Source organism: Echinops telfairi, unplaced genomic scaffold (genome assembly GCF_000313985.2).
Source record: "Echinops telfairi isolate 266 unplaced genomic scaffold, ASM31398v2 ScPeMD7_9;HRSCAF=40, whole genome shotgun sequence".
Taxonomy (NCBI): Eukaryota; Metazoa; Chordata; class Mammalia; order Afrosoricida; family Tenrecidae; genus Echinops; species Echinops telfairi.
In genome coordinates this window covers 56274424-56283685 of record NW_022103906.1, presented here as the reverse complement: position 1 = coordinate 56283685, position 9262 = coordinate 56274424, and the positions used below count along the sequence as shown (strand labels likewise).

The window sequence follows — 9262 nt, the reverse complement described above, 5'->3', positions numbered from 1 at the left end:
TGCTCCCTTGTCTGACACCCTCCTCTGGAGTTGAGTCTCAACTTGGCTATCTGTCTTTGAGTTAAACAATTCCACAGTTGCCTCAAAGATTCTCCACTCAGAAAAGCAGACAGCCTCCCTTTCTGTGTAGTCCACACCCTCAATACATACCCATGCATCAAAGAAAATATCCAAAAAGTGATAAATTAAGCATGTGGGGGGGAAAGTATGACCTAATTGTGCTTTAAGGTTTTTACGTATGTAGAAGTTAGGAATTTGGTACAGCCTAATTTGAGATTGTATCTAACATTTAAAAGAAAACTAATCCATCAGAAAGGAAATTATAATTTCTTTACCAGAAAGGGCTTTGGCTGCATCATTATTTAAGCGAACATGTTGTGCTTCAAAGTAGGAGATGATATCTAAGCCATTTGCAGTTTGAGCTGACCTTACAGTCTGTGACTCAGGTGTTTACTTAGAATTCATTCTGTTGATCCCATAATAACAAGGGGTATCAGAAATCATGAAATAGTCTGAGGTTGGTCATGGTAATAATTGTACAACTCTTCTTGAAGTGACTGAACCATTGAATTGTATGATATGTGAATTATGTGCCAATAAAATTCTCTTTAAAAATCTCAGTGGAGAGGTGATAAAAAAAATTAACCCTTTGAATATTTTCTTTTCATATTGCACATTTTCAAAATTATAATCACATTAAATAGACATTAACATTAGTTAGAGAAAAATAGATGATTCTCTCTTGCATGGGAGAGAAAAATACAATAAAGTAAAACCAGGCTTATCTCTTAATCACGTCTAGAAGAAACAGAACTTTTCAAGATTGAAATGAATATTTACTTAGGTAACACCCTGAATCTACATTTTAAAACCCCAGGGACAGCCACTAGTTGTGTGCCGACACTGAACTTGAAAAAAGGAACCAGATACTTCTAAAAGCAGTGGCTGACCTTCCTAGGAATCTCTTTAATTAACAATGAAAAAGAAGGCATAAAAAAGCAAAAAATGCAAATAATCTCTTCTAATTCAATAGATTCTAGTCAGAATAATTAGCTTGTATTGTATTGAGCTCAGATTTCATGAAATCCACAAAACCTTCCACAATTAAGTCACTTGGCTATAAGTGAGATATAAAGTGTTAGGATTCCTAGTGGAAAAACATATCCAATTTCAAAGAATCATAGACTTTAAATCTCTGGCTTTAAAATAAGCTTTATTCTATTTAATTTTACATGGTAGAAGTAAACTTTTGGATTAATTGGTACTGAAATGTATATAGAATCTTTTGTTGTTATATTTCACTTGGATCAACAATCAATGTACTAGGAGATGGTAAAAAAATCAAGCAGCATATTGTACTAGGTAAATCTGCTAAAAATGACTCTTATAAATTTAATAATCAAATATTGTCACCTTTATGATTAAGGTCCTTCTAACAAGAAAGAAAGAAAGAAAGAAAGAAAGAAAGAAAGAAAGAAAGAAAGAAAGAAAGAAAGAAAGAAAGAAAGAAAGAAAGAGAGAGAGAGAGAAAAGATCATCATGGATCTCGAAGAGAGTCATACTTGTTCTTGATTGTAGGACAACTAAAGCAAATGGAAAAAATGATGAAGTAAAAGCTGAACAGAAAATTCCAAAGGGTCAGTTGAGAACACAAAGCAAAATATTAAAATGAGATGTGCAAAGACCTGGAGTTTGCCAAAAAGAAAAAACACAGTCAACATACCTCACATTGTAAGAAATGAAAAAATCAAGCCTCCAGTTGCAATATTGAAGGAGTCCATAGGTGTGGCAGTTACATAATTTCCTGTCAACTTGTGAAGGGGTGGAGTCTAGCCTGTCAATCAAGTCATAGCCTCTTTAAAGGCATGGCCTTCTACTGAGGATTCTAGGAACTCCTGTCTTCCTTCATGGAGGTGGGACACATAATCTCCCTGCGAGACATTCTTATTGACAAGCTCCATGGAGTTACACTGATGGAGCAAGAGCTCAGAGCTGGAGGAGCCACATGAAGACCCACACCAGTGCTGAGATCCTCCCACTCCCGGATCCACAATACTTTACATTCACTAGCCTGTGATCTTCCTGCATTCGGCATCATTGCATATGTTGTGTGAGTCTCAAGAGGAATTCATAGACTGGTATCAGACCTATGGGCTCATATCAGACTTATGGACCTGATCTGGAGTAGGCTGGGATATTTTCTTAATATACAATTACTTTTCATATAAAGCACTCTCTTATACACATATGATTCTCCCTGGATTTGTTTCTCTAGTCTACTTAAACAATAGGCACAATATTGAATAAAGCAGGACACATCAAAAGATGATTGAAGGAATACACATAATGAATGTAACCAAAAAACCTGGTCAGCATTCAATCATTTAAAGATCTAGCACACAAATATATATAAAATCAAGAACCAATGGTACTGAAGAAAGAAGTCCAAACTACCCTGAAGGCATTAGCTAAAGACAAGGCACTAGACATTGACGAAATACGAGTTGAAATGTTTCAACAAGCTGATGAAGCTCTGGAAGCACTCACTGACCTATGCCAAGACATTTGGAAGGCAGCCACCTGGCCAGCTATCTGGAAGAGATCCATATTTGGTCCTATTCGCCCCCAAAAATGACCTGAAAATATGCAGAAATTAGCTAACAATATCATAAATGTCACATGCAAGTTAAATTTTCCTAAAGGAAATTCAACAGAGGCAGGGAGCGGCCAGAAACTCAAACTGGTTTCAGAAGAGGACACGGACTAGGGATGTGGAAGCACTCACAGGTCTATGCCAAGAAACCTGGGAGACAGCTAGACAGCGATTTGGTCAACTGACTGGAAGAAATCCGCACATTTATCAATTCCAAAGAAAAGTGATCCAATAAAATGGGGATAATTTCTAACAAGATCATTAATATCTCCCTGGACTATCTATCACCAAAGAGAGTTCAAAATAGGTTATAGCAGTACCTCAACATTGAGCTACTAAAAATTCCAGCCAGGTTCAGGAAAGGACATGGAACAAAGGATATCATTAATGACACCAGATGGATCTTGGCTGAAATAAGAGAATAACAGAAAGCTATGTACTTCTGGTTGTATTAACTATACAAAGGCCTTCACCTGTGTGGGTCATAACAAACTATGGATAACAACTATTGGAAAGAATGAGAATTCCAGAACATATAGTTGTGTTCATATGAAATGTGTACACAGACCAAGAGGCCATTGTTTGAACAAAAATAAAAGGATACTGCATGATTTGTAATCAAGGAAGGTGTGAATTAAGGTTACTATATCCTTTTACCTAGCCATTTGAGCACTGCTCATATATTTGACCTATGTTGGTGTTAGGTGCCATTAATTTTCCCCAACCCATAGTGACCCTGTGCACAACAGAACAAAGCACTGCATGGTTCAGTGCCACCCTCACATCAGCAGTGAGAGCCCCTGTTCCACATCTCTTCTGAATCCAGTCTGAACTTCTGGCAGTTCCATGTCAGTGCACTGCTGCAACTATTACTGGTTGATCTTCAGCAAAATTTTACTTGTGAGCGATATCAATGATATTGTTCGATAGTTTGAACATTCTGTTGGGTCACTTTTCTTTGGAATGGGCACAAATATGGAGCTCTACAGGTCAGTTGGCTGGGTAGCTGTCTTCCATATTTACTGGCATAGACAAGTGAGTGCTTCCAGTGCTTCTTCAGCTTTCTGAAACATTTCAACGGTTACTCTGTCAATTCCTGGAGCCTTGTGTTTTTGCTGCAGTGCAGTTTGCACATATTCAGCACTATTCGTTGTTGCTCTTATGCTGCCTCCTGAAATGTCAACTTGGTTTTTTTGGTACAGCGACTCTATCTTCTTTCCATCTTCTCTTGATGTTTCCTGCATAATTCAGTATTTTGCCTATAGAATCTCTCAAAACTGCAATTGGATCCTTGAGTTTCTTTCCTGAGAGCCTCCAGTTTCAAATATGCTGAGCGAGTCATTCCCTTTTGGTTTTAACCTATAAGATTGTGATATACGATTAAATGGTGGTATTCAACGTTATTTAACTTTGCGGTAGCTTGTTTGGAAGCAAAAGGGAATTCAAATGCTTCTGCTCAAACTTGTTTCAACTAAAATGCATGAAAATAATTCAACAAGACAGTTGGTAGAAGTTTCCATGTAGAAAAGGCTGAATGCTGTCATGAGTAGTGTTTGAAATCCCTAGGTTACTAGCTGTCCTTATTTCCCCTCGAAGATCTCACAAAAAGCAATGGGATTAAGTTACAGATAAACTCCAGAGAGATTTAGATTAAAAATACAAAACACGTCTGCATGACAAATGAGAGTACTGACGTCATTGGCCAGATTGCAACTCTATCGTATTAAGGGAGATAGGTGCTGGGTGGCTTAAGGGTAATGATCTCCCAAAGCCAAGGATTTATCAATCTCATACTTTTATGATTAAATCAAAAGCACTGAAATTAGTACATTTTAATGATGCATCCATTTTTATTAAGACTTGATATGTGTATTTCATAGCTTAAAAATGTCAAAAACCTAACTCACTGTCATTGTGTTGATTCCAGCTCATAGAGACCTTACAGGACAGCCCCTGTGGGGCTCGGGGGCTGCTCGGGCATAGAGATGCCTCATCTTTCTCCGCAAAGAGGCTGGTGTTCCAAATTGCTGGCCTTTCCGTCAGCAACCCAATACATAACCCGCTCACTTTCAAGGAACAGTATAAATGCTTTAGGAGGGAAAATATGTAAAATTCAATAACAATCATTTTTAACTAAAAAGAGGTATAAACTGTAACAATTGCTTACAGACAACTATTTTATCTCAAACCTGACCAGCGTTTGCCTTCAATACACATATATGCTGCCATTAAGACAATCCCAGCCTTCAATATATTTTTACCAAAACCAAGACAGAAAGTTGCGATCAAGGAGATTACAACACATGGTGACCTCCTGTTTGTCGAATTAGAACTGTGCTCCGTATAGTTTCACTAACGATTTTTCAAAAATTGATCTGCAGGGCTTTCTTCCGCGGCAATTCTAAGGGAATAAGTTAGCAGTCAGCTTACTTCACTCGGGGACACCTCGGTCCTCGTGTTTCACCAGAAACTAACAAACCCCGACAGAGTACAGAAAGCCTCTTTAGTTTATTAGAAAGTATATCCTGATTTGGTTTGAAAAACAGGTTGGTTCTTCAGTTTATCTTCACAAGAGATGTCTGTGAATTGTTAGAAATCACCATGTTGTGAAGAGGTGAACTTGAGATATTTTGTTTTTATCAAACGCTACCCATTTTCTTTGAAATAATTGAGATTATAAGAGATTCCATAGCTTTAATATTTCATTTATACTCCCTTTCTTCCATCATTTGATCTCCCTTTCCACCCAGGCTCAAGCTGTTTCAGTTTTGAAAAAAAGGGAAGGCCAAAGATATGTGGCATATCCCTCTGGTGAATCATCTCTGACCTTAGATCAGGGAGGTGAGTGCTTGCTATCATGCAGAACGCATTGGAAAATGAATTATTGCAGATGCCATTAGGTTAAAACTTAAACTTTATAATTTGGCCTCTCAATCCATTTTATATTTGTTCTAGTTTTTAATATTTTCTACATTCTTTTTGATTGTGGTTTCATCTGTTTTACTTTGTTGATGTTGTTGTTTTTCATGTTTTTCTGTATATGAAATCCAGGATAGGTAAATATATAGACACATAGCTATATAAATTGTTCCTTGGGGGTGTGGCAAGGAATGTTGGGGGTGGAATGGGGAGTTAATAACGATGAGTACAAAAATGAATAAAATGTTCTAAAATTCATTGTGATAATTGTACACTTGCTGTGATTAAACCATTGAATTGCATGTTATGTGAATTATATGGCAATAAGACTTAGTTTCTAAGACTGCTAAGTAAGCACAATCATGTCATTTATCGAAATGTTGGGGGTGGAATGGGGAGCTAATAACGATGAGTACAAAAATGAAGAAAATGTTCTAAAATTGATTGTAGTGATAATTGTACACTTGTGATTGAACTATTGAATTGCATGATATGTGAATTATATGGCAATAAGACTGTTAGTTTTTAAGACTGCTAAATAAGCACAATCATGTCATTTATCAAATACATAGACATTAATTATATCTAATCTGAATATTTTCATAGAAGTCACTCTGAAAATGCTAACATGTTAGGTAAAGTAGCCACTGCCATTTATTCTACTCCCACTCAAAGTGACTCTATAGAACAGAGTAGCACAGCTCCACATGAGCTCTGGGGCTGTAAACCTCTACAAGAACAGAAAGCCTCATCTTTTCACCTTGGTAGACTGATGGGTTTGAACTGCTGAACTGCTGGTTAACTATCCATAGTTTAACCCATTATGCCACCATAGGGCTCCTTAGGAAAAGTGTAGCAGCTACAGAGATATTGTTTCTAGTGCCTACTGTAGGAAGCAACACATCCTCAACGTTATGCTTCCATGGCCGGCTCCCAACCAATTAAGAGTATGTAGGGACACTACTCTCTGAGAGCTGGAATTGCACCATTGTCCAATGTTGGCTCGAGGACTCCCCTCATCCTGGCTGAAATTGACTTGAAATTGTTCTACAGCCTAAGATGCTTCTACTATTTTACTCTCACAGATGTTGAATCTGCATGGTAGATTTAACCAGAAGTCTCTTCCAAGCTTCCTCCTCCATTCCTTTTCTTTTTAACAGGTATCTTCCTCAATACATCTTGTAGTTCTAATACCATCTTGGCATCTTATTCTTATTAGACTTGAACTAACATAGGTGACACTGCATGTGGTTGGAGAAAATGAGTAAAAACATGGTTTGGGGGCCACCTCATTCATCTCTGGTGGAAAGGGCAAGACATCTTCAATAGTATGATGAACAAGAATAGTCATTGGCATAGCCCAAATCCTAATGTTATCAATGGGAAACATATCCCTCTGAGAGAAATTTTCTTGGAAGTGCAACGATTCAGGTATCTGAGAGATATGAGAAAAGGTACCTACATGGATATCTAAAAAGGTTGGTCATGTCTAACTTAAATTTTTACCCTGCAGAGAAATAATGAAATGAGAGTTCTTTCTGTCAATATGAGCCTGCAAAGCCTGGGGCTTTAATGGGAGAAGTTTTTAAGTTGTCTGAGCAATTTAATCAAAACATGGCTATCAGATTAATCATATAATTTATATCAACAACATGAACTACAAAAAATTTTAATAATTGAGGATATCCTTATATGCTCTGTTTTCTAATTTGGTGGGTTTATTGTAGCTTTAAAGACCATGAAGATGAGGGGACAGGACTTTTTCATAATTAAAGAACTGGGCTCATCCACAAATGCCTAGAGACAGTTACAAAAATTTCCATTTTCTGCCAAACTAAGGCAAATCCAGTATGGAAAAACAGATTCTAATGTAACATCTAAAATGCATGGTACTTTTCCTGACAAAAAAAGGGGGTGGCAGGGAAGGGGATGTGTTAGCCAAAGTGGAATAGAATACAACTATAAACAAACTATAAACAAAAAACCTGGCCAAGGAATATCAAGGAATATCAAATTCAGTTAATACTTCAGTTAATTCACCCCCAACTCAGGCTCCTTATCATCCTCCAAGCTATATTCTATCCCTTAATAACTTACTGAAGGGACTGATGGCCTGATGTTACTCATGCTGTTTAATCAGTTCCCTGGTTTCAAGGAAGTACAGGGGGTACCCAGAAGGTATGACATTTCTTTTGTTGAATTTGAAAGCGATGGAGCTCCCAGGGAGGCTTCACAAGGATTTAAGATCACACCATCCCATGCCGTTGAGATCACCAAGGCCAAGAAATAGCACCTGGGATTGTCTTCTTTAAAGGATGTGGCTTTATTATCATGTTTGTTTTGATAAATTTTGTTCCGGTCATTTTATAGATGGTAGCAGACATAAATAATTTGTAGACTTCAAGGATTCCCTAAACTTTTGTTAGCTTTAGTGAGCTGTGAAACATAAAGGCTTTAATTTGTAAAATAAACTTGTATCTATATTCTACAAAGGAAACAAACCAGTGATATTCCCAGTGAAGATGCCAGTCAATGTTGAAAGGCTGCTTCTGTGTTGAGAGCTGTATCAGTGTACAAGCTCTGGTATAGCCGGGTTTGTAAGGTAGAACTGGAGTCATGATACTGGTGGGAAGGAAGCATTATAGAACTAGAGGAAGGCTGTGGGTTTCCTCTGTGCTATACTTAACTCTGGTTGACTCCTCCCTTCCTTGTGACTCTTCTGGGAGATGTCCAGTTGTCTACAGAGGGGCTTTGGGTCTCCACTCTGACCCCACTCATTTGCATCGGTATGATTATTTTGGGTCTTCTGATGCCTGACACCTGATCCTGTTGACACCTCATGATCACACAGGCTGGTGTGATTATTCCATGTGGGCTTTATTGCTTTTCTGCTAGATGGATGCTTGTTATTTGCAGAATTTCAAAGATGATATTCTATTGTATTCTGGTTTTCATTGTTTTGGTTAGAATAAACCAAACTGTGTCTTTTCTCTTTGGCTGCTTTTAAGATTTTTTGGTTTAATTTATTAATTTGTAACTATGCGGCCAGTTTCCTTTCTTTCCCCTTCTTCCTTCCTTCTTTCTTGATTTTCTTTCTTCCTTTCTTCACTCCCTCTGCTGCTCGCTTGCCCTTATAAGCGCCTTTCTTCCTTCTTTCCTTTCTAGTCCTGTTTGTTTCCCAGGGTTTCTGGATTCTCCAGTTTGATGGCCTTAATCGATTTTAGAATTGCTGCAGTTATGTTAATGATGTCATATTCAGACCGAGGTGGCTCTAAACGAATCACTTCTGAGGTATAGGAAGCACTGAGGAGACACAGAGACACACAGGGACAGTGTGCTATTTGAAGACAGGCAATGGCACACGTATCTACATGCCCAGAAGCGCTGACGGTTGCCAGCAGTTACTAGAAGCTGAAATAGAAAAGCTGTCTTTTGAACCCTAGCCTGACTTTAGACTCCTAGCTTCCTGAACAAGGAGTTCTGCTGACACAGTGGTTAAATGCTTGGCTGCTAACTGAAAGGCTGGCAGTTCAAATCCATCGGAGGTTCCTCAGGTGAAAAGATTGAGGATCTGTCTGCTCCCGTGAACCTTATAGTCACTAAATCCCATGGGGTCATTTCACTCTATCCTTTAGGTCCAGTATGTTGTAGTTAAGTGCTATGGAGCCGCAATAGCATGACACACGGCTC

At 38.1% G+C, this 9262-nt stretch overlaps 1 pseudogene; it reads left to right on the top strand.

The window, feature by feature from the left end:
* The window catches only part of LOC101649221, a 14679-nt pseudogene extending 6817 nt beyond the window's left edge, over positions 1-7862 (top strand).
* The last annotated feature ends 1400 nt before the right edge of the window (positions 7863-9262 follow it).